The 20,105-nt window shown below is 48.8% G+C and overlaps 1 protein-coding gene across 1 annotated transcript in view; it reads right to left on the bottom strand.

Annotated features, from left to right (window-relative positions):
* Window positions 1-15,763, bottom strand: part of LOC111865478 — an 82,624-nt gene extending 66,861 nt beyond the window's left edge. Inside the window, exon 1 of the mRNA XM_023853562.2 lies at window positions 15,492-15,763. The gene's annotated coding sequence lies outside the window, so the exon portion shown is untranslated. The remainder of the gene's footprint in view (window positions 1-15,491) is intronic.
* Between the last annotated feature and the right edge of the window lie 4,342 nt (window positions 15,764-20,105).

Raw genomic sequence — 20,105 nt, 5'->3', positions numbered from 1 at the left:
CGAGAGCTTGCCACTGGTTCTCCTCTCTTGCCAACTGAATCCAATCCACGTTCTGTTCTCCTATATCGTTAAGTAGCGTAGTGGTTAAGGCACTATGCTACAAGTCGGAAGGTCGAGGGTTCAAATACCGAGGAGGTCATTGGATTTTTTTCAATTGACCTAATCCTTCCAGCCGCACTATGGCCCTGGGGTTCACTCAGCCTCTAACAGAAATGAGTACCAGGAATTAAATAAATAATTTTCCTGTGGAGCAAAGCGCGGCAGGCGCTTAAGGCTGACAACCTTACCGCCATCTGTGAGCCGACTGTCTAGATAATGTGGGACCCTCAACGTCTCACAACCCTATGGGCCTTCGTGGCCTGTTACAGGGATAGCTTTACTTATTTTAAGTGCTATCCTCCCATCTACGCTTAGATCTTAACAGGTTGTCTTTGTTCCACATTCTTAGATCTAAATTACACACACATTTCTCGCCTCTTCCATGCATGCTATATGCTTTGCCCATTCCATCCTCCATGATCTATCATCCTAATAATATTTCACGGGAAGTATAAATAAAAAATTTGTATTGTTTTCTCGTTTCCTCACCCTCATGCCACTTCCTGCCTTCCAGTTCTAAGCACTGACCTCAGAACCTCTCGGTCTATGTTCCTCCCTCAACACATAGCTTATCAAACTGTGGATCGCGACAGTAAGATTCAACACATGAGCTTTCAGAAAAACCAGTTACAGCAAGAGGAACATTTCGTGGCCGCATGGGAATATTTTAGTCTGCTGTAGGTGTAGAGAGGCTGCAAAGTCATTCAGGTTCCTGCTTTCACCGTACAGCCTGGTAGGCTGTGTGCAGAAGTGTACACACCACTTTCTAGCAGAAATGGGGGAAGCGAGCTCACAATAATTTACATAATATTTTGGGGGGGTCGCATTATCCCAAGTTCGAGAACACCAGTTCGGAATACCCTAGAACACATTTCCTATGCACCGATGGATCTTGAAGAAGGGGAAAAACTGCGGATTGGATTCATCTGGCTCAGGACAGGGTTCAGTGGGGAGGTCCTGTGAGCACGATAATGATTATGGGCTTGAATTTCGTACGAAGGAGTCTAAATAGGTCATAAATCGATATAAAACGTAAAACATGTGATACTGGAAGCTGGGTAGAACTCCACTAACATCGATACATTTGTCCCATCGCTTTACCAGCGTTTCGGAGTGTTTTGACTGTTGTCTCAGCCACTTCTGCATGCGGTTGGCAATCATCTGCGACTTTCGATCGTCTTCGAGAGAATTTCTCGACCCAGTTGTGAACCTCTTTACGCGACAAGCACTTCCCACTGTGAACATGAAACATTTCTTTATGGATATCCTTTGCATTAAGTCCTTTTGGCCACAAAAACCGTACAACAGACTTGTGCTTTTCGGTAGTACACTCGACAAGCACGGTTGCATTTTGAGTACTGAAATCAGCCTCTGAATATGGGCATGGGCGTCTTCTACCTACACTTGGATGAAACTGAACTGTGCTGCTACCTAGTGATACACTTAGAAAACCTATTACTTCAATTATAACTGTTTTACTTCCAATTGCGACATATTTACTGATTCGCCCTCGTAGACAGCTGAGCGACCATCAGCTATTCCATGGCGTTACGGTCTGCTCCCTTCAAGCTGCAGGAACCGACACAATAGGCCGTCGGAAGTATTGCCGGACACCCAACATCGAAACGCCTGCCGGCGCGCGGTACTGCATCTCCAACACTTCGCATGTAACTTCAAGATGGCGTGGCGCGCAATGCATTGTATGACAGCTATGGTCCAGTCTATCTGACAGATTGTTTCTAGCAAGCGGACCGCAAATCCCTGGTAATATTTGATAAAGCGGATGGGTAATGGAGCGCTGGAGAATGGAGAAAATTACAAAAGTCAGGAGCTCTATAATTTTTACTCTTCAGCAAATACGTGTGTAATCAGGGTGATGAAATCCAGGGTGGTGGTGAGAAGGTAAAGTTGTCCCTGTGCCTTATTAATTAAGCATCACGCCATGAAGACGTATGGGGGAGCTGAGGTATAGCTCCACCAGTTTTCACCTAGATACTAGATCGAGGTGAGTGGTCAGCTTCACGATTCAGGTAGAATTAAGTATAATTTTCAAAGAGAGCGCGTTGATTTGCTGCATATGATATAGGGCTCATGTCGTTACATTTCCAGACATGGCGCCCGTTACAGCACCTTCTGAAACCAGACTTCTGCAAGTCAACGCGTCCGCTGTTTAGCGAATTAAGCAGAAGTACGCGATGACGAGATGGCTGAAATACTCGGTTATAGGATGCAAATGTGGACCATGTTATATCTGTCTTGGGAGTACTGAAGGGAAGAGACCAATAAGAAGATCTAGGTATAGATGGAAGCAATGCCTGCCCTCCCCAGCACGTCTTCATGGCGTGGTGCATAATTATTTAAGCACAGGGACAACTTCACCGCTTAGTGAATTTGTTTCGTATGACTCACAATAAACAGGGATTATTTTCGTAAATCCGATAACTGGATAGAATTTGTAATGGAGACGTTGTGCTTTCTGTGATGTATCAACGTCTTCTTCTTCTTCGCTCCAGGTATTAAGGTGTAACATTCATGACTCTGTTCAGTTCTCACTCTGTCTTCCCGCATATCCTGTACGCCATACCTTGTTTACTACAGACGAGGGATTCCAACCCCCTTTTACAGTTTCACTTTCTACTTCCTTCTGTCTTCTGCTTCAGTGAAGAAATTCCCAAGTCAGTCCTCATAGCATCGTAAGTTGTTCCGTCCAGTTTACCGTGGCCGGTCACGGATACAATGAGAGCTCGCTGTCTTATAAATAAAACAACGGACCGTGGAGGCCCGCAGCGTTGTGAGACGTCGAGGCTCACACATTTTCTAGACAATCGACACACAGATGGCGGTGAGGTTGACAGCCTTACGCGCTGGCAGCCCCTTACCCCCAAGATGATTCCTGGTACTCATTTCTGTTAGAGGCTGAGTCGACCCCAGGGTCATAGGGCGGCTGGAAGGATTAGGTCAATTGAAAAATCCAGTGAGCTCATCGGGACTTGAACCCGCGATCTTCCGGCTTGTAGCATAGTGCCTGAACCAGGTACGCTACACCGTGTCCCTTCGACGGGTCGCTGTGTTCTCCTGAGAACTGAATCCTAACTGCAGACCAAACTTTTTTGCGTCACGCCTGCTTATCCTGAGACTTGCCCGATATGGCGATTTTGGTTCACATCGGATGGTGTATAATCTCGTGTCTTTCTAATGGTGATGTGATGACACATTTTTTTTTCTTAGTGGGGTGAGACTGAGACCACTTGTTCTGCGGCCACTGTTTGGCCTATTTCACGAGCCCCAGATGATAGGTGAGGGTGACTGTGGAGCAATTGGTGGAATGAAGATTGGCAGGGGAAACCGAAGTACTCGGAGGAAACCTGCCCCGGGGCCACATTGTCCACCACATCCCACATGACCAGATCCAAGCTCGAACCCGGGCTGCAGAGGTGGGATCTATGGCACGGCCTCTGAGCTGAGCTTGAGGCTCCACAGTGTACAAGCACAGCCACTGAGTTCGTTCTGAACTCAGAACAAGGAAGCTCAAGTATTCCGAACATGAAGGAAGTGCGGTGCAGCCTTCCAGTCTTCCGACTCGAGGAATGTGTGACGAAAGAGCGGGAATTCTGCCACTTGTCTAGCGCCAATTGCTGCACGCTTTCCTCCTGGCGGGTTTCTCTTGTTGCCATGGTAACACGGTTCCATTGTTGCGGGATATTTCTATCCGACACGGACCGACAAGCTAATGGACAAACTAAATAACACCTTCAAAAGCATTTGTTCGGACTACAAAATTTTCCACATCATAAAGGTTTATTGTATTCTGAGGTGTGACGACGTACAGAGTGGTACATAGTTACCAACGTTTCGGATTAATCTGCTGCTTCCATTTTCATGATTTAATGTTTCCAACTAGCGTGCTGATAAACCTCTAGATTTATATTCGGGAGGCGATCGGTTCGAAAATCGGTTTGGGCAACAGTGAAGCCGACTAAGTGCTTTCGTGGTTTTCTTCAGATCCAGATCCAGATCATACCTCACAGGAACCATTACGTCTCCGCTACAGAGACCAGCCGGTTAATGCTGTTTGGGGAAACAGCCGCGGTTTACTGTGAGAGCCATACGGAACACACAGATACACTCTGTGGGCAGAATGCAGAGTTTTAGTATGTTCAGTCCGTACCTCACAGGAAACATTACGTCTCCGCTACAGAGCCCAACCGGTTAATGCTGTTTAGGGAAACAGTCGCTGTTTATTGTGAGAAGCATATGAAACATAGAAACACAAGGCGTGGCAGAATGCGGAGTGTTTTAAATTTCATGAATTTGGTATATGTAGTTACCACTGAGCTCCATTTTAAAGTTCAGATTTGATTCGTGAACCGTCCTGCACTACCGAGAAACTCAGTGGATCAAATCATCGACTTGCTCTTGCCAGACAAACCGGCCGGTGAACACGTGAATGAACCCCGTCTGTTCGAGTAGTGAAATGCAGTGGCTACTTGACACGTTGACATGAGGAGACAGCTGTAAATAAGCAACATCAAACAATGCGAGTAGACACAAGTTGCTGCTGCAGCTGTTTGCTTGCCGCTAAGTGGGTCGCGGCAGCGCGAGCGACAAGTGGCATTTGCACCGTCGTCAGGCCGTGTCCAGTCATTCGGACGCTCGCTTGTCTTCGGCGGTCTTACTAACTCCTCGGGAAGCTAACAGCTGCATTTCATGGGATCCGAAGGTTCATTGCCGTGTTCACAAGAGCCCAGCAATGGGCACTAGCTTGAGGCAGAGTGGTATATCTTCCGGTTTGTTTACCTTGCGTCCTACATCCCCCACCCATCTCATCATCCTTGATTTGATAACTAATTTGACGGACCTGAGACCTTCTTGACAAGCCGTCATTTGTGCAACTACTCAAGAACTTCTTAATATTTTATGGGACCCGAAAGTTCATTCGAGGCCCTTTGTGACATTTTCGCAAAAACTTTTATTTTTTTAAGGTGAGCAGTTGTTAGCTCCACGCCCAAAACCCACGTTGGAGGACCACCAATTATCGGTTATCCGTCACTGCTTATTCAATATCTGGAGGCTGCCTCCTTCATCCGCAACCTGAGGACGCATCACAAAGTTGTTTTTTTTTTCCTTGGGATAGGGTGAGACTGAGTCCACTTGGTACGTCGGCCACTAATTGGCCTATTGTACCAGCCCGGATGATAGATGATGATCAATGTGGAGCAGTCGGCTGAATGAGAATTGGCATGGGAAACCGAAGTACTCGGAGAAAACCTGCCCCAATATCACTTTGTCCACCACAAATCACACATAACCTGACCCGGGCTCGAACCCAGGCTTTGCGGTGGGAATCCGGCGACTAACCGCGTGAGCTATGGCACGACCTTCATTACGAAGTTTATCATTAAGCAGTTTTCTCCAACCTCCTGTCACTTCATCCCTCTTCGGCCCAAACATTCCCCTCAAGGCCCTGTTCTCACATACCCTCTCACTCTGTGCTCTTCCCTTGACGTCAGAAACCAAGTATTGCTGATATAATATCGAACCCAGGACAGACACATTGCATCACAGAGGTCGACGACTGTTCTGGCAGCATCGGCTGATAATCAGACGGCCAGCAACCTCGCTATTGGACTGGCCAGGCCGGGCACGCGGCCACAGCGTGAATCTCTCCGTGCGTCACCCGCCACGGAAGTGGGATCCGTGGAAGTTCACGATTGGAGAGCGGTGGTCTAGTGCGCAATCGCGACTCCAAGCCCGCCAAAACCCCATCCTGGACCACTGTGGAACAGCAAGGCCCAAGGGATGGATACATGTACCCCAGGGGACACGCGAAGGCTCATTTGCCAAGCACAGGTCTAAACGGCCTGAAATAAGTTCCTGACAAATTTCTTTCGTGCAGAATTTGATGTGCATAGGACAAACAAAGTCTCCGTAAAGCGTGATCTCTAGTATAGGGTAAATGGTGTAGATCCGTCCCGAGAACAAAATGATATGTGAAACTTCACCCTGAGATTTCACTCTGAGACAAAGGTGAACGTGAGGTTTCACTGAGTGACCGAGGAGTATGGACTTAAAATGTTCAGGGACGGCAGTCTACAATTTTCATTTTTTAAGTCGTTAATTCCAAATGATAACAGGCCAAACGGCCTAAACCGTAAAGGTCGAAGAACAATTAGAAGACACTGAACATTACTTCCACGTGCTCAAAGCGACTAATGTCATCACTCAAGAAATCGGCGCCAGAGTTTTGCCCCCAGCACCAATATTTGCAGTGTCATGCGACTGCCAGGCAGTCACGACTTAAGCGCACTTGGTAGGCTTCTGTAGCCTGGAGCTTGTCTGCCGGTTCATAGCTGCATGCTCGAACTACTCGTACTGCCCGTGAGTGTCGACAAGCTTGCAGTGGGAAACCTGGCAACTCTCTAGTGATGACGTAAGGATGGATGTCACTGCCTGGTGAGAACGCACCGGCAAAGATACAGTGACATGTGACTGCCAAGTAACAACTGTGTAAAGGCGACAGTACAACAGCCGTTGCTAGGGAACGGCAATGAGAGAACACGCAATAATGGCAGAGACGTTTTCTGTGCGGTCCGTTCCGGAGCTGTATAACGAGGACTAAGCAGCTGTGAAAAGTGAAAACTGGTAGCTGAGGCCGGGGGTAAGTTCGGGAACTCAGAGGAAGCGGATTGTCCGCCGTTGCAAGCCACTACCAAGCAACGGCTAGTGAAGACTGAGAAGACTATATTTGTGCTGTAGTTACCGTTGGAGTGTGGAGACTGCCGTAGTTATTTGCAGTTACGGGTTGTTTAAGCTTTCAACGAAGCCGATTATCAATGCAGACCCCGTCCACTGTCATTCGAACACGTGACTATATATGAGACAGTTTAGTACGAGCACATTTGCCACAGCGTCATTCCCANGTGTGGAGAATATCAGTTTGCTGCGTGCTTCATGCTGGTTTCCTTCTCGGCTTACCCTCCAACCCTGAAGATGGAGGCGACATGTTCCTCCGAAACGTCAGCTGACTTTCAATGGACTACACGGCGTCATATCTTCTGGCTTGCCAACCCCTGAGCTAGCTTGTATAGCATGGAATGGAGCGATGAGAGACGGCAGCTCATTGGCCCTGGAGTAATGAGGGTCACTAACTACGGAGGAACTGAAGAGACCCACGGAAAACCTCAGTCAGGACAGACGATCTGCAGCCCGAGACTTGAACCGGGAACATCCCGAATACGAGGCATACGCAGTAGCCACGCGACGACATGCGTCTTCCACAATGAGTTTCTGTTTCGGCTCTGTGACGCGTTCCAAACAAAAAAGTGTACTTTGCTGAAGACCTCGGCCGGGCTGCCTCGCCACATCCTGCCGTGTCACTGTTTAGCATGCAAACAGCTCAGCTCTGTTTACATGGGCATGTCTGCCCTTCCACACTGCAGCGCTATCAGCGTCTGTTTATCTGAGAAACTCAGTACACTGTTCGCGCGCAGTCCGACATACTCGAGCCGAACCAGTTCCACCGAAACGTCGGTAAGTTCATACCGGACTACACCAGCCTCAACAGCTGTAACCGGTTCTTCCACCCTGTATAATTTCAGCAGGTCTTGCGTTGTAAACTCTTAGCTGAGACGTCCTCTGCTCTCAAACTTGCACTTCCGCAGGCGCAGATCATCTTCTGCTTAATTAAGCACCAAGCCATGAAGACGTACACATATGCTTAATCTGGGCATTAGACAGAGGCGGTCAGCATCACGTCATAGTCCATTTACCCCCAGAAGTTCGCCTTTCCCCATGAACCTTGATCGTCCAGCAGTCACTATACTGACTGAGCTACCCCGGTAACATAATACGCGTATGTCGACATTAGGATTCTTACCTGCTCGTCAACTTCGAGAGCAGACAATCCCGTGATGACATATCTGAAAGCCCGGGTGCAGTTTACGTGTTTGGGGCCCCCTTGAGGGTTACACCCAACCAAACGCAGGCCCTGAACTCATCAGAAGAGGCCACCCGTCCAATGTCGACGATTTGAATTGCAAAAACAGAAAACTTCCTTCACTGATGTTTTTTTATTGCTAGTGGGGTGGGACTAACTGCCTTGCACTGCGGCCACTTCTGGCCTATTGTAACAGCCCCAGATGATAGGTGAGGGTGATTGTGGAGCAATTGGTGGAATGAAGATTGGCAGGGGAAACCGAAGTCTCCGGAGAAAACCTACCCTAGCGCCACTTTGTCCACCACAAATCCCACCAGAGTCACTTGGCAATGGGACCGTGCTTCAGTATGATTATATGTCGGCCGCCGTGGTAATATTACTTCCCATAAAAGTTAAACGGACTTCAGCACGCGGCACGGGTATTAGTTCTGGCATGGACTGCGCCCTTATGGTTGTCATAGCAACACTTTTAAGACAGCAGATTGTTGAGAAGTTCAGTCGTGCAGACGCGGATTTTCGTTTCCTTTGTTTCGTCAAAATGGCAGGCTAGGCTTGGGCAAGGTTCGGTGCGCGTGCGCAGATATGTAGCGCCTGCAGTACAAGGCTTCGGCCCATCAGCCCACGCTCCACGCCGCTTTCTTCCGAGCTCCTAGGACCTCTGAACTGTTCCTACAAGAAGATCCACAAACTAAGCCACGCAATGTTTTCTGGCAGCTCCAACACTGGGATTGTGGCTTCGAATCCCACCCGGAGCATGTATGTTTGTGTCGTCCTGTGTAGGTACAGAACTTGCGCAGGGTTGATGCTACCAAGCATAAAATTTCAAAGATTCAAAAGTTAATTCTTTATTGGGACAGGCAAAAGGGCTTATGATAATCTTGAAACTCCTGGTGATCTCTGCGTGAGATTTTCTGTCTTCTGGGATGTGACGCCATGCAGTCTGGTACATCGTTACAGGCGTTTCCGAGGAACGTCTTGTCGCCACTTTCTACCGTGAAGATGGGGGCAACACTTTTCTCCGAAGCGCCGGAAATAATCCATCACACCACATGACGTAACGTCCCAACATTCACATCGCAAAACAATGTCTCGCTTCTTACGAGACCCGTGATTTCATTACCGTGATCACAAAATGCCGTAACTAGACCTTTTCCACATCCTCAAACCGCATTCGTTCAAGAACCATTTTAATATTATCCTTCCATCTACGCCTAAGTCTTCAAAGTTTTCCATACAATATTGTATACGCATTTCTCAGTATTCCCATGAGTCCTACGCGCCACAGGAAAAACCACGAAGATGACGGCAGCATATACCTTCGAAATTCTGATACCTAGCTACCAGAAAGGCCACGCCATAGCTCAAGCGGTTAGTCGCTGGCTTCCCACCGCGGCGGCCCGGTTTCGATCCCGGGGTCTGGTCAAGTGGGAATTGTGGTGGACAAAGCGGCGCTGGGGCAGGTTTTCTCCGAGTACTTCAGTTTCCCCTGCCAGTCTTCATTCCACCAATTGCTCCAAAATCACCCTCACCTATCACCTGGGGCTGGTACAATAGGCCAGAAGTGGCCGCAGTACAAGGGAATTAGTCCCACCCCAATAGCAATAAAAAAATTACCTACCAGAAAACACGGTGTCAAAACCTGTAGGATCAAAATCGAAGAACCAGCACGTCTACAGGTACTGGGCGCGGTGTGAACAGGACGCAGCAGCACCTACGACTTTCCCAGGTGCCTCGCAGTTACTGTGCTAACTAGCTTTCACTGACATCGTTCCGCGGACCACAGGTTGTGTGCGGGGTGCTGTGAAAAGGGTAATTCACACTTCCACAGGGAGGCGGCCTTCATTGAATTTGTTCCGTTTCTCATGCTCTGTTCTCATTAGCGACATCAGCAAGAAAGAAACCCGGGTCACACTTTCCACAGAGCGGGTTACTGTAGCGGTGAAGTTCTAGGACCCTATTCGGGAGGTACTCGATTCGAATCTCGGCCGATGTGTGGTTCACTGTAAGGTGAAAAGGCGAAGCTATCCCTGTAACAGGCCAGAGAGGCCAATATGGCTGTGAGACGTCGAGGCTCCCACATTTTCTAGATAATCGGCTCACAGATGGCGGTGAGATTGTCAGCCTTACGCGCCGGCCGCCATGGAAGATTCCTGGTACTCATTTCTGTTAGAGGCTGAGTTGACCCCAAGACCATAGTGCGACTGGAAGGATTAGGTCAATTAAAAATACAATGACCTCATGGGGAATCGAACCCGCGACCTTTCGGCTTGTAGCATAGTGCCTCAACCAACTACGCTACCGCGTGTTCCTGTTTAAGGGGCTACCAGTGTCTCGGACTAAACAGTTCCGAAAGATTCATGAACAATGCCTTGAAGGACTGAGGAAAACCACGAAAAACTCAGGATATTCGATGTACCGACCGAGACTGGAACCAAGCGCCTTCGAAATAAGAGTCTGGAGCGTTACCGCCACGCCACCAACTGATATGGGTGCCGGGGCATGAGGGTATTGCTGGAAACGAAACAGCAGACCAGTTGGCCAAGATCGGACCTGAACCAGCCTGTGGCATCTCTATAGGACTTGCCAGACAGGCAGTCAGGGACTGGACAAACATTAAGCATAAGAAATACTGGGGATCCTTGACTGGACTCAGGCAAGCAAAGGGACTCATATGGGGACCCTCTACTAAAAGAGCGAAGGAACTGTTGAAGTTAAACAGGAACCAGCTACGATGGGTGGAAGGACTACTTACAGGACACTGTCACCTTAAAGGACACCTCTTCAAGTTGGGACTAAGTGATGGTCCCACTTGTGAGAGGTGTCAAGAAGAAAATGAAACAGCCACACATATCCTGTGTGAATGTGAGGCCTTAGCTTATTTAAGACTACGTCACTTGGGTCAATATTTTATGGAACCAAGTGACTATTTCGACGTCCCCACGTACAAAATCCTACGCTACATTCGAAACGTAGGTTTGCTGAGGGGATAATCAGAAGGGGAAGCACAAGAGGTCACTGTGGTCGCGGTGCAAAGACCAAGAAGGCCCACGCCTTATACATTCATACCGCCACGCCAGCCTGCTCAGTGAATCGTGTAACTGAGAGACTTGTGCCTATTGTCTGAAGATACCTTCTGCCTATAGTTTCAGAGCATAAGCAGTTTTCTGTCCTGAAGATGGAAGCTGCAGCTTCCCTCAAAACGTTTTCTTTATTCTTAATGGGGTGAGACTGAGTCCACTTGACTGGCCTACTGTACCAGCCCCAGCCGATAGATGATGGTGATCGTGGAGCAATTGGTGGAATGAAGATTGGCAGGGGAAATCGAAGTACTCGGAGAAAACCTGCCCCAGCGCCACTTTGTGCACCACAAATCTTCCCTCAAAACGTTGGTAACAACTCTACCAAGACGATGGAGGAGACAGGTTCCTCTGAAACAATGGTGACACTGTACCAGACTACACGGGTTCATGTCCCATAAGACCGAATTGAAAGCCTCATATCTGCGCAGTATTTAGGCCGGTTGGCACGGTTGGCCGGGGAAGTGAGTGACGTCACGCAGCGCTGTGTGGTGCACTTGTGTTGAGAACGTAGCAGCCCCTACAGACCATGCAGCAATGTGCACATGGCTCTGCGGTGTGCAAATGTAAGAAAATAATTCTCATTCACTGAACGACCCCCTCGCCCGCTGCAACTAGTGGTCACTCTACATGCTTTCGGCTGCTGTCAGCTTCGAGCCCAGGCTGGGGCACCAGCTATCCTAACTGACGTCTTTCGTGGATTTCCTCACGTTCCTTCCCAATCCCTTCCAATTCATCAGTCATCCGAATCTATACAGTCTTGATGATGACAGCGACGTCAAACAGCCGGGTAAAGACATGAGCAACAGTTCCACAGTCTTCCATTTGGCACCATTACAAGTTGCGTTTCCTTGCCGCCTTTCCCTTCCTTTACTACCTTCTAAGTCACGGCGCATGCAACTGGCGCACGGCTAAGTCGCCAGTTCTGGTGAAAACATCGCGTCGCCCACACAAACACCTGCCATCTCTGGCAAAGCGGGTTACGCGCACGACACAAATGGCGCCAACTGCTGCAGACACCAGCGGGCAGATATGTCGGACTTAAGGAGTAAGGCAAGTAAGAAATCAGGAAACGAAAACAAGCGTCCTAAAGCTGGCTTTCTATTCGACCTGAAGATGGAGGAGATTAATCCTCCGAAACACCAGACTCTCTGCTATAACCACCGCAATGGGGACGTCAGATGCGACGCTAACAAGTTCTCAGTCTTATGTGCGTTTTTTTCGGGACGCGAAGCGTAAGCTTCAAGGCACCCGCCTACAAGACTTCACAGCGTCACGACCCAGAGGACTGGGGATTACTTCACGGCACTGTCAGTATCCAGAATACCAAACTATACAACACTATAATTTTGCCTGTGGTTCTGTATGGGTGTGAAAGTTGGTCTCTGTCATTAAGGGAGGAACATAGACTGAGGGTGTTTGAGAACAGGGTGCTGAGGTGAATATTTGGACCGAAGAGGGATAAAGTGACAGGAGGCTGGAGAAAACTGCGTAAGGAGGAGCTTCATAACTTGTACTCTTCTCCAAGCGTAATTAGAATGATCAAGTCAAGGAGGGTGAGGTGGGCAGGGCATGTAGCATGAATGGGGGAGACGAGGAGTGCATATAGGATATCGGTGGGAGAGCCAGAAGGAAAGAGACCACTGGGAAGTTCTGCACTACGTGGGATGAAAATATGAAAGTTGATCTTAATAAAGCAGAATGGGATGGTATGGACTGGATTGATCTGGCTCCGGGTGAGGACCAGTGGAGGGCTCTTGTGAACGCGGTAATGAACCTTCGGATTCCATAAAACGCTGGGAAGTTGTTGAGTAGCTGAGCGACTGGCGGCTTCTCAAGAAGCCGAATGACGCAATGAGTGCTGAATGAGCGAGGCGGGCGTGGCATAATTTGAGGCAGCGTTCTAATATTTTCCGGTAGAGACTGAGGTTAACCATTCTCTGAGACGAGATCCGAACCAGAGACTTCAAAAATACGAAGGATTGTTTTACTTTCTCGAGTCCGACATTTGGTTAGACATCAGCAGACAGGACGTAAGGCGCCTTGACTAATTTTGTGTTCACACAAATGCAGAGGTCAAATTAGTTTTAAACAAACACTTGTTCGCCTTTCAATAAAGCTCAGTTTTCCATCTAAGTTCCACAGTGCTGTAGCTCTTAGTGACGATATCCAGCACAGCACTCCACACTTTTCCTTTACTTGCTGACGTCCTTACAGGCGCGCTGCTAGGCTAATGACAATGTCATTTATAGGACAGATAAAAACTGCAATAAATTCCGCCACATTGAAGATCTGAGAAACAACATTCATTCATTTTTTTATTAATTTCAATCAAAACTGCTGCAGCGCCCATCGAGAATACAACCGGAAGTCCCACTATTTGTTGTACAAGCTGGCATACTAACAATTCCCCATGATTTCCCGCATTCAATTTCCGCTCCAACACGGTAGCGAATGATACGTCAAGACCGACGTTTAACGCCATATCCCATGAATAACGGGCACAAATACGCAATCGTAAACTGTCTCATTTATATTGTGTGCTGCACTTCATACATCCACACCAAAACATTATCAGTTTTCTAAGAACGGATACAAAGAAAACCAAAAGACTGCTCGCTCGTTCGTGATATATTACATAAATAACGTTCATGTAAATTGCTAACAATTCGTTATTGTGTGGCAGCCAGAAACTGTCATTTCAGAGAGATATTTAATTACCCACTTGTATTTGTACTGAAGAAGGAGGCAGTATTTTCCTCTGAAACGATGGTACCCGCGTACCAGACTACACGATGTCATGACCTAGAATAGCAAAACCTAAACAATCATACACAATTGGTCTCCTTCACAGAGACCCACTTTTACTCTTCAGGGCAACAGCAGCATTAGTCAGGGGAAGGCCTTCCCAGTGCCTGTGACCGTAACAAAGGATGTTCTTGGATTACAGCAGGGATATATAAAAGTCGGCCCGCGAACCTCATTCGGCCCGACAACACCTGCAAACCGGTCCGTGGCAACATATTCAAAAAGCAAGAGAGCTTTGTGTTTTGTGCGTACATTTAGACGGTAAGGTAAAATGTAAATCTGTCCCTCTAGTTAACCAATTAAGCACTACGCCATGAAGACGTATGGGGGAGTGGGTGTACAGAACCATGTACTCTTGACCTCGGAATTCGTTCGAGGTTGAGTGGTCAGCTAGTGTACATGGATGTGTGTGGGCAGTAAACACCATCCAGTGGCAAAGGTTGAGAATACATGGAACTATGCCTCCACTCCTCCATGCCGTGATTCTTAATTAAACACTAGACCAAATGTATCTCCGGGCTTTACGTCACAATTTAATCTCGGCTGTTGACAAAAGTCGCTAAGTGTCCTAACACAACCCGGACAAACGGAGCAACATTAGCAGCTTTGGGGCCCGTGTAATTCTACGGGCAGAAGGAGGAGGGGGCACCGCAGGAATTGCATTGGGTTCGAGAGCATCACGATGGCTTCTATGTACTGCACAGTCTTCCGAGATGTGACGCCGCGTAGTCTGGTAGGTTCTAACCCTGAAGACGGAGGCAGCAGGTTCCTCCGAAACGCTGATACCTCTATACCAGGCTACATGACGTCACATCCCAGAAGACAGTAGACAGAACGAGTTAGAAGCGGCCGTGGCCTATATAAGGTATCCCGGCATGCATCTGGAGGGACTGGAAAAAGACACGAGCAGCCTCACTCAGGCGAGCCGGTGTCCCGGCAGAGAACTTCTCGAATACCGCTACGCTAACCCCCTCGGTTCTACTGTATTATGAAACAAGAAGTTTCAGCGCCGTTACAACAGAGCCCCCCCCCCAAAAGCACTCGCGTGAAGTTCTTTCTAATGGAAAATCTTGCAATTCTACGGGGTAGCTTTTCGGGCAGCAAATGTCCACCTACCAGACTACACGGCATGCGTCAGTTCGCAGCTGGTGACGTGTCCAAAGAAGGAGTTTGAAAGTGATGAAGGGAGCACAACTGTTGCAGGTTTCTAACCGCCAACGTCGCCCTACACACGCTTGCAGAACAGTCCCACTTCCGCTATGTAGTGCAGGAAGTCGAGTGCACAGGAGTCGTCACCAAATCCGAACGTCACGTAACAAATAAACGTTATAATAGACCCAGATATAGAGGGTTCAGGGGGTTCAGTCCCTGAATACTTTATGTCGGATTGGTGGAGGGCACAGGGGCACTGTGGTCCCGTCGTCATCCCATCCATCATCAGGGACTTGTGCAATGGGGCCCATATAAGGCCCCACTACCACGGGACTCAGCCTCAACCCTCTCCCACAACCAAAGTAAAGCTACAGGACGTGTGAGTTTACCCTAATCCTAGGCAGCTTCGGTCCACTTACCCGCCTGTACCCTGCAGCCCGCTGTTGGGTATCCTCAAGTCAGGGCAACTCGTTCTGAAGGCACTTCTAGGTACCGCGCGTTTCAGCCGTTCCACACAGAACCCAAGTGGGCGAGTGTCACAGTGTAAGTACACAGAACCAATCCGCAAATGTTCACAGTTCTATCATCGTGATACTGCAGGACCGGGGTTCGATTGGTCCCACTGCACCTGGTATCTCGGACGTAAGCAAACTGCACTTCACTGCTCAGAAGATCCGCCTCCCGTGGCCATATTCACTGTGACTGACTGACTGACTCCTGTGGCCGCTACCTCGCTGGCAATGTACCTTCACAATGTCCAAAGAGCTTAGTAAAGAGAAAGGCATGTCACTTTCTCCCCATTCGCTCATATCAAAGTAGAATGCCTCTCTCAATATGGCAGATCTGCTGGTGATGGTACGCCATCTTTCACTGCTCTCAATTTCTCCATCATATTGCAAGTGATCCAACTCATGGAAAACCCTTTACTCCATGTACCACCTGCTTTAACATTTTAGTTTCACAACAAGCATCGATCTTTTCCCTAAACGGGATTAACCGGTTGGTCGTTGTTATGGAGGCGCAGTGTTTCCTTTGAAGCACGACCTCGGCTAAGAGATGGAGTTCGATTCCCGGCAAGGTCAACACATTTCTCTTCTCAACAACGTCTTGCCGTCTGTAGGGCCAACCCAGCTTCGTATCTAGTGAATATTGGGGGCTTCTTGACTGGGAGGCAAAGCGGCCGAGGCGTGAAGCTGGCCACCTACATCTAGGCCGAGGTTAAGAATACTACAATCTTTACTTCCATTCGAATTGTGCCCAAAAACGCTACCACAACAACAGCACATCGCCGTAACAGCTGTGGCTACCGTACATGCTGGCAAAGAGACAAGCATGCGTTCATAAGTGTGACATGCAGACCCACTGGCAAACAACACCTGTGTACACAGGCGACAGTACAGCAACCGTTTCTAGGGAACGGCTCTGTGAACACTTTGCATCCCCGGCAACAAGAGAACACAAAATAATGGAAACGACGTTTTATGTGCGGTCCGTGACGGGGCTGTATAACGAGGACTTGTCGCTTATAGGACAAGACGAAGCCAGACACAGAAAATATAAGAGGCTTAAACTTGGCGGTGGCCAAGCTTACAACCGTTCAAGTGACTAAGCTGCCGTTGTAGCATTAGATAAGTAAGACAGACATGATACGCTTTGCAAAGCCTGGACTGACAGAGGATGTTACATAAGGACTATGACCGCAACGGTTCAGTTGCAAAAAGAAATCTGTGGTCGTGAGTCTCAAGGAGCTTGACGCCAAGACGAACTGATTGGCGGGAAACCGCAAGTCGTAAAGTAACTCTGACTTTGACTGAGAGTTGCAGTTGTGGGAAGCGAGAAGCTGGTAGCTGAGTCCGCAGACAGTTCGGGAACCCAGAGAAAAGGGGAACAACCGCCGTTGGAAGCCGCTACCAAGCAACGGCAAGTGAAGACTGAGAAGGATTTATGTGTGCTGCAGTTACGTGATCTTTGGAGCGTGTAACTCAGTGTGACTGTCGTATTTATTTGTAGTTAATTTTTGTAAGTGTCCAATAAATCCAGTTACTAGTCCAAGCCCCGTCTATAGTTACACAATCACGTGACAATGTCTTTGGGTGCTCTCTATTAGGTCCGCGGTAGGGAACATTAATTAAATACCCTCCGTCGGATAGTGAGCACAGTCTATCGCTGTATTCATTCGTATATTCTGCGTTTAAACCGCTATACGACTGTAAGCTTCACACTGGAGTGCATGGACCTCCGTCCACACAGTCAGAGGTGACGGAGTTGTAAGTTCTTGTCTGAGTCGTTGTGTTGCGTCGTGTGCATTGTGTTGCAACGCTGTGCGTATCTGAACAACATGGCGTCGAATTGTAATAGAAAGAACTTCAAAGGAAGAGGCCATGGCCGATTAGTAGTACTATCCCAGTAGTTGCCTGGAGGGTCTGAGGAAGACCAGTAAAGATCTGTCACAACAACAGGCGTCCCGGCCGGGGTTCGAACCGAACACATCCTGAATATGATTCCCTCCGATATTTGAGTAAGCTTGTACCGGAATTCACGGTGCCCCATCCAGTACCCACATCATGCTGCCGGTTATGATACCATACAGTGTTTTGGGTTGATGCCGACATTTCGGTCGGGCATGTTGCTCCCATCTTCAGGATGAGGAAACAGTTCCCATTGCCCCGGAACTGGTTTTATTTCCGTGCCCCCACCCCCTTCTTGCAGCCCGCTTCTTCAGCAAAGGAGGCCATGCGTCATGAAGTTCCAAAGTTTGCAGAGGCCGACTACATGTGGGCTGTCTGTGGGCCCGATGTGGGAACATACGGGCCTGCCCTACTTGCGCTCTCTGCCCCGTCTCCTGGGTGTCGAGGCGACGACGGGGGTAGGAACAACAGGTGAAGCTATCCCTGTAACAGGCCGTGGAGTCCCATAGGGTTGTGAGACGTCGAGGCTCCCACGTTTTCTAGACAGTCGGATCACAGATGGTTGTGAGGTTGTTAGCCTTAGCACCGACCGCTCTTTATCCCGGGAATATTCCTGGTACTCATTTCTGTCAGAGGCTGGGTCGACCCCAGGGCCATAGTGCGGCTGGAAGGGTTAGGCCAATTGAAAAATCCAATGACCTTATAAAGAATCGAACCTACGACCTTCCGACTTGTAGATGAAATGAAAATTGTCTTACTACACGTGACCATTTGGTCAGGAGTTCAAACACAGCTCGACACCAGGGTTCCCCCTACACACTTGTGCCCTGAAGCGAGTAACATGGATTTAGTTGCCAGGAGACACTCACCTGAGGTTCTGTCACCTGTGACTATGGAGACTATTGTCTTGTGGGATATAATGGCGAGTAGTGTGCTCAAAGTCAACCGACGATTCGGAGGAACATATCGCCTCCATCTTCAGGGTCGAAGAATAATCCGGGCAAGATATCAGAGTAGGAGTAGGAATTCCGGCTAGTGAATTGCTCTGATTGCCATTTGCTGTGAGACTGTATGCTGAAGTGTGATATCTCTGCGGCTCATGAGCTTTGACCGCCGCCTACCTGTTTCCAGGTGCCGTGGGCTGGCTGCCGCGCTTCGAGAGTGCTCGGAACTCGTCGTGCACGCTCGGAACTGAGAGCATGGAGCCGAACAACACCAACATTTGCGTACAGTAATTATCATTGGTAATCGTTTTGAAAAGCTGATTGGTCTCCACCTGCTCACCGTGCCAACCCTTCAGGGTACAGTCTTCCCCGAAACGGAACGATAATTGTATTCTTGTACAGTCACTTCCAAACACAATGGAGGAGACGCCGTCAGCAGCTGGACTGCAAAGCGTCGAAAGGTAGGACGTTATACAAATCTGGAGTGGGAGAGGAGCCGCAAGGAAGCGGCGTTTGCCTTAGGCAGACTGACGAAAACAACGAAAAGCCTTAGTCAGTATAGCCAGTACTCTTGGACGAGACTTGAGGAACGTGCTGGCTCCATCTTGTAGGCAGAACACTACTCTTCTACCATGAAGATGGAGGCACTAATTTTTTCCGAAACTTCGTTACTCTTCTACCAAACTGCAGAATCCAGCAGCCTTCACGTTCACCGCCATGACAACCTGTATTGTCTTTGGGGAGGAGAATCTGCCCAGCGGCTGCAGGTGCGAAATACTTGCAGTCTAGACACTCCAGGTTATTTTGTTGCTCAGTTTCCTGTTCTGAAAATGGAAGCAGAAATTTGCTCCGAAACATTGGTACCTAACGATAGAGGCAAAAGACTACACCGAAACATTGGCATCTGAAGACGAAGACTGCTGGTTCCTATCTACCAGACTACACGACGTCAGGTCCCAGAAGACAGAGATCCTGTTTTGCCCATACGCCTGGTGGCTATGCAATCCTCAATCCATCCAGGGAGCACTCGCCGAGCGGTCAGTGTCTCTGGTACAGACACACCTCTCGGCGTGCCCCTGTATTGTGGGCGTCTGAAGCCGGGTCCACGCATGCGCATGCTGTTGTGACGTAACAGGGCTTCGACTTGCACATTCGTGATCTGTCAAATGTTCGTAGTTAATGTGATCTTGCAGGTAGCTGGCCCAGCTTTTGTGTTCATACACCACATCGTGTGAAAAAAACAAGAAGCGGACAGTTGAGTCGAAGCAGACCCGTGCATGGCGGTGCGCTCGAGACTGCAAGAAATGAGTTGCCAACACAAAAACTTCTACCCGCGCGGTATTACACCAAGTCAGTCTGTCCAGTCTGCAACCGGACAGCCTTCGCCGGTTCAGTGCGTCTGTTCTAGCCGTTGGAATGTGTTGGTCTCGGCTCTGTACAGGTCTGAGAATGCTAACTAATTCACTCCGCAAAGAGGAACAGTTCTGAAGTGGCGAACGCGCGCGGAAGCACGTAACGCACCTTCGGAAAACCGGCGGCGTTCCGAACCGAACAAGTGCGAAGAACGTGCACAACTTGCTGCATTGCTCTGTTACGTTACGGCAGAATGCGCATGCGTGTATCCGGTTTGAGTTATGACACCTGGAGGCAACAGGATTCCCCCCCCCCCCCCCAAAGGGGG

Source organism: Cryptotermes secundus, unplaced genomic scaffold (assembly GCF_002891405.2).
Source record: "Cryptotermes secundus unplaced genomic scaffold, Csec_1.0 scaffold454, whole genome shotgun sequence".
NCBI lineage: Eukaryota > Metazoa > Arthropoda > Insecta > Blattodea > Kalotermitidae > Cryptotermes > Cryptotermes secundus.
The sequence above is the reverse complement of the archived record's forward strand: the minus strand, read 5'-3'. Positions and strand labels throughout refer to the sequence as shown.